The 6,021-nt window shown below is 37.0% G+C and overlaps 1 long non-coding RNA gene across 1 annotated transcript; it reads right to left on the bottom strand.

The window, feature by feature from the left end:
* Positions 1-1,256: 1,256 nt before the first annotated feature.
* Positions 1,257-2,519, bottom strand: LOC112091566. Its single transcript, XR_002902192.1, has 6 exons — positions 2,222-2,519; positions 2,042-2,127; positions 1,815-1,907; positions 1,678-1,729; positions 1,461-1,550; positions 1,257-1,358 (listed from the first exon to the last, which is right to left on the bottom strand). It is a non-coding gene; the product is annotated as an uncharacterized LOC112091566 (long non-coding RNA).
* Between the last annotated feature and the right edge of the window lie 3,502 nt (positions 2,520-6,021).

Genomic DNA, 6,021 nt, shown 5'->3' with positions numbered 1-6,021 from the left:
GTGTTTACACCGTGTCAGTTTTTTTTTCGTGTGACCCGTACACGACCCGTGACATTAAAATAGTTGAGAATCGCGACACGAACACGACACGATCATGTTGCGGGTTGACACGACACGAACCGAAAATGACACGCGACACGAATTGACCCGCGAACCCGAGACACGACATGAACCTGTTGAACCGAAATTGACTTGAAATTATAGATTTCAATCACATGAAATGAAACCTACATAACAAAGTCCTAACAACCACATAGTTCAAATGAAGCAAATAAAAAAAAAACATTACACAACCATAATAAAAATCAAATTCAAGCGCATCCGGAGTTAGTAGCTTGGTTGACAGTTTTTTCTTCATGAAGATCGAATTAGATCTCAACAGGAGAATCGGTGTTTTACTACCAGCCACAAGTTTCGTGTTGGACGCAGTACTCATACTGGAAATTATAATCAAGGATTACTGTATCAATCACCATCTACTTCAGAGATCCCCACTGAAACTTTTTTCGAATACAAAAGTTCAGTATCTTCTCACGAATTAGTGAATTAGACAAGATCCTTTTGTACAAGTACAGAATAACAAACAGCGAGTCAATCTTCAGAAATTTTATCGTAAATGTGAAATAATTATTTTATAATATTTATAGAAATAAATACAAATAAAAATGCGGGAGAGAGAAAAAAGATGCAGGGTCGTTTGTCTGTTTGGTTAATCAAACATGGGCTAGGAAAAAGGGTTACTGATTAGTATTTGTGAGACTGAGAGTAACCGTATTTATACCATACACGGCCAAAGAAACAAGATATACCATACACGGCCAAAGAAACAAGATATACCATACACGGCCAAAGAAACAATGATACAAAAGTCTCATACAATCATTATTATAATATTCAAAGCAACATTAAGTAATGATGACGTAATAAAAGATTGCTCCGAAATAACTTGGATAATAGGAAAACAGTAGTCCTTATAATTTATACAATAATCTAAATTCACAAGCAAAATCATTTCCCCCAACTCTTATGTATCTGTTGAATCTCATCCTATTCAAAAACTTGAAAGCAGTTTCATTTAGTAACCAAACCAAGAGTCATGGATAACATTAATCGCCAAAGATCTGTCACTAATATTCCACTAGCAAGTGGAAAATAATAGCTTCTTTGTTAACCAAAAGTGAGAAATATAATTTTTTTGGTAGAAAAGAAAACTTAAACATATGCCATAATACACAATATATTTTACATGTCTGGGGAAAAAATATACAATAGAAGCTAACCTTTTCAAATTGATGCCTTGCAGATACTTCCTTTTAAAGTCTTTCGTTGTAATCATTCCGATCTTGATTAAGATGTGTCTACACAAAAATAGCAGTAAAAGAACACATAAGGTGGGAAAACCCCCAAAATGCTAATTCAAATTCATTAAAATAAAAGATCGGCGACCAAAAAAAAATCACCTCCAAGGCTTTGATCACGCCTTCAAGGTCTCCTGCCTTTTTGGACCATTCCTCAGAACTTTCCTTGTATAGTTCCACAAGTTTGTTTGCCTAAAAATTTGGGAATGATTCACATAAAACATAATAAAGGTGTTAATAAATAAACAAGTATCTCAAATGACCATTTTTTCTCCAAGAATGGAAGGATCTCTCGTAGAACACACTATTGATAGTTCACCTGAGAGTTGCTCCTCGTTTGCTACAGCCACCTCTTTCGTTGATCGTAACTCCTACACATTTATAAGGAAATATATAGTATCCTGGAAACAACGAGGAATGACAGTCAATAGAATTTTCAAACCCCAGAAATATCACCTCCTGCAATGAGGTTAGCTTCATTTCAAGCCCCACCACCCGATCCTTGTTCCATTTTAAAGAGCTAGAACATTCATCGAATTGTCTCTGAGCCTGAACACGTTAACAAGAAATTAAGCATTCTGGAAAAGTCGGGAGTTTCTTCGGGTTTATGCATAAAATATAATTTATTAACTAAACAAATTTTGGCATATAACATAAAGCATAAGATCTCGAAACCAACATACATTTGTAAGCTTGGAAGACAAATCTGCCTCCACATCAGCATGTTTCCTACACAACTCAATCAGTTCGTCAACCCCAAACTGAAAATCTGCCGAGCTTTCAATGTGTGTGCACCGAACATTTTCTAATAGAAGCAAGAAGAAAAACACAACATAAGAAAAAAATAGAAGAACATAACTTACCTTGTCGCTATTTTGAGAGAGAGTTGCTCCAAATCTGAAAACTCATTGTGGAAATTTGAGGGCAGGCGGCAGCTGAGATGAGGGAGATGTAGAAATTTGAGGGCAGCGAGGGAAATTTAGGGGCAGGCGAAGAATCAGCCTTAGTAGCGGCAGAGGCGCAGAGAGAAGAAGAAGAAGATGATGAAAGAGGCGCAGAGCGGCAGAGGTGAAAGGATGAGGGCAGAGGCCAGAGAGGAAACTAGGGCAGAGATTCAAGAAGAAAGAGGCGTTAGTTCAAAATGTTTCGGCCACTAACTTAGTTGTGTTTAGTAATTAGTATGTTATATATATATATATATATATATTTTTTTTTCTACGGGTCACTACGGGTCGGGTTGGGTTTGAATCTGAAATTGACACGAAATTGAATTGCGGGTCAATTTCGGGTAATACGGGTCCAACCCGAAATTGATCCGTTTTGTTCGTGTCAAATTCGAGTCGACCCGATTCCGACCCGCACCCCATTTTTCTCAACCCTAACACGTAATTTTCATGTCGATTTCGATTCGTGTTGTCGTGTCGTGACCCATATTGCCGCCCCTACATGTAAGATACTCTCTGTCTTACAAGTTTGATATTCAATTTTTGCCTAATGCATCATTGAAGCCATGTTTCTTCTAACTCACTGCAAAACATATGTGGATGTGGCTATGTAATTGTGAATGGTGTAACTAGTCCTTGCTTTATTTATATGTTAAATGGTGGAAGTTTTAGCTGAGTTTGATTATTGTTTTGATAGTGGATCACTTTCTTACAGGTTAAACAGTGGAGATGACATTTTTGTTGGAGCATTTTGTCAAGATGGAAGGATTTACTTCACCATTTCACTTAGTTAGACATTTTGGATACTTTGATATCTCTAGCTATTCCTCTGTTTTCTTTACTTGTTTTGAATGTTAAGGTTTTGGACATTGTATGAATTATGTTGTAGACGTAATTTTATTGCCAACTTGGTAGATACTGATAACAATTGATATGTTGAATGTTTTTATGTTTTAATTTGAATGTTCTTATTTAGATATAAGATGTTGTTCGGAATCATCATCTATTTGAAAGAATTCAAAAGGATATCAATAATAATTTTAAAAAGCTACAAGAGTATGAACATGACAAGGAAAAAAGCTATTAATCTATATCGTAGTCATGCTAAATAGTTGTAAGAGGTTGAAAAGAACTTGTCTTAAACGTTATAATACCTCAATTCTATAGCGTTTTCCATAACTCTCTTAGAATGCTATGTTTTCTTAGGACTTTTAATAGCGTCCGATGCCCTAGCGCTCCACAAAACGCTATTGCTAGTGATTAATAGCGTTTTTGGTCAACTACTGATAATGATATTTGTTGTAGTGAAAAGGCACAAGGAATTGATATCGCAGTTCAGTGCGTACACCAACATCTGCAGGGCCACGCACAGACAGTGAACAATCCACTAAGATAAAGAGATTACAAACACCAATCGGTCTTACACACTCAAAGACTCCCTCCTTGATGTTGTCACCGCTGTGGAGAATCCTCTTAGTGGCCTTGTTCAACAAGCACCAATCGTCTTTGAAAACTTTCTCTCGAAAATAATAAGTTCTTCACCCAAAGAACTACCTTTTATTTTTTCACTCAAAGAGCATCAAAGCAGCCTTTTGCTATAAAATATTTCATTCAAAAAGTACTACACCACGTTCATGACTGCATACTAATTATATACAACCCAAATTGGTCAACAGATCCATCTATTCTTCCACAAAAATCACCCTAAACAAAGCAACTTCTTCTCAACGGATTCTTTCTAAAACAGCCTCATCAAATAACCACCAAAAGTCAAACCAATTAGCTCCATAACTGATTTCCTTTGATTTACTTCTATGGTAGAAAATCATTCCAAATCCGGTGCAAACATCCTGAAATAGAGTTTCCATAGTTGTCCACCAACGCCAAAAATAAACTTGACCTTATTTTTAAATTTTGTACAACCCAATTCCAAAACATGCCAACTAATAAAATCCTAACATTCACAAACATGAATATTCCGTTTTCATATTCCCAAATCCCCTTATGAGGAATGTGGGCAATCTTAGGCCAATCTTCGCCTGTATCCCTCCGACAACGTTGCACCAACGAAGGACATCCGATGATACGTAAAAAGAGAGAGATGAGGGCAGCCCCTCTTCCGGCAAGAACAGGAGATTGTCGCATAAACTAATATTCTGTAAGGGAGATGAGGTGTTCGATGCAGCGCATCCAGAAATGACAACATTTTCTGTTGTTGATAAGTCTAGACAAGTTGCTTCTTCTTCTTCCTCAAAAACTGGAGGCTTGGAACCGTAAATGTAAAGTTTTCTCAAGTTTAACGGCAAGCGCGAGTTCCATGACAAAAATGACTCCGCCAGTCTAGGACAATCAACTATATTTAGTAGCTCAAGGGGTGGAAAGAACTTCTCCATTTGTCGAGGAAAATCGTCAGGTAAGCACATTTCTAGCTTGGGACAATCCTTAATTGAGAGATACTTGAGTCTAGGAAAACAACCACCTTTCCAGCCTTCAATAAATGACCACTCTTGCAACTCTAACATGCCTTCAAGATTTAAGAATTTTAAAGAGCTGAATGGCTCAATGTTGAAAGAGCTATTACCGTAAAACTCATCACCTATTTTCCCCACACCAGAACACCCACGACTTACAAGATATCGGAGAGAAGAGAGTTGACCAAGTGACGGCAAGGAATTAAACAACAGTTTCCACAATTGAATAGGCATACACCTATCATGTTAACATACGAATGATGACCTACCCAACTAGGGAATGTTTTACCTCCATAAGCTCTAATAAAAACAACTTTTATACTTGCGTGAGGTTTGAGTGCATCAGGAACTTTTCTATCTCTATCTTTTCGTAAGTCGTCAGCGCCACCACAAGGGACGTCCCAACACATCTTTATCTCTTGAAGACACTTTTTATCCTCCAAAACATCTCCATCATAATCAACCTTTTTAAGCCCTTAATATCAAGATGTCGCATACTAACTAGGTTTCCCATGTTAGTTGGCAACTTAGTTTACGACAATATGATAGTCGCAAGGTCTGCAAATTGTACAAACCACAGTGTATCAGGTAACTTTTTAAAAGCACTGTTTGATAAATTAAGTACCTCAAATGCTTTAAATCACCAATTGATTCAGGCAACACTTCAGGAAAAGGTTTAAAAAAATATCCAGGTAGACAAATTGCTCTTAAGCATCTCTCTTCTCGTAGCAATAGATCAAGGCAAAGAGAATGACTCCGAGAATATTCCTGGATGTCCTATGAAAGTATGCAAACTTTTAGCTTCGCGTAACCCTTCAAAACTGTCTGAATCGGCAACTCTGGAACATGAAAAATAACGGATCTAACTTGAAAATTTGGTTTCCTTACCGTATCCAAGGCAAAAACAAAAATCGCCCGACACATACACTGCTAAATCGTGTACAAGGTCATGCATGAAGTAAGTTGATTTATCCTTGCTTGATTGTTGGAACAATGACCTTGATTTTAGATCTTTGAAGTAGTCATCACCGATTTCCTCAATTCTTTTTCCTCTTACATCAGGCTGTAAAAGACCCTCTGCCATCCACAACAATATTTTTTCTTCCCTTTCAGATTTTCCAATTTCATAATCCTTGGGAAATATCGAGCAATAGGCAAAACAACGTTTTAAATATACAGGTAAATAATGGCAGCTCAATCATAAAGAAGGAATAATTTGAGACTGCAACTCCCATATGTCGACTCCCA

This window comes from Morus notabilis, unplaced genomic scaffold (assembly GCF_000414095.1).
Source record: "Morus notabilis unplaced genomic scaffold, ASM41409v2 Scaffold115, whole genome shotgun sequence".
Lineage (NCBI taxonomy): Eukaryota > Viridiplantae > Streptophyta > Magnoliopsida > Rosales > Moraceae > Morus > Morus notabilis.
Note: the sequence above shows the minus strand (reverse complement) of the source record. Positions and strands in the feature narration are given on the sequence as shown.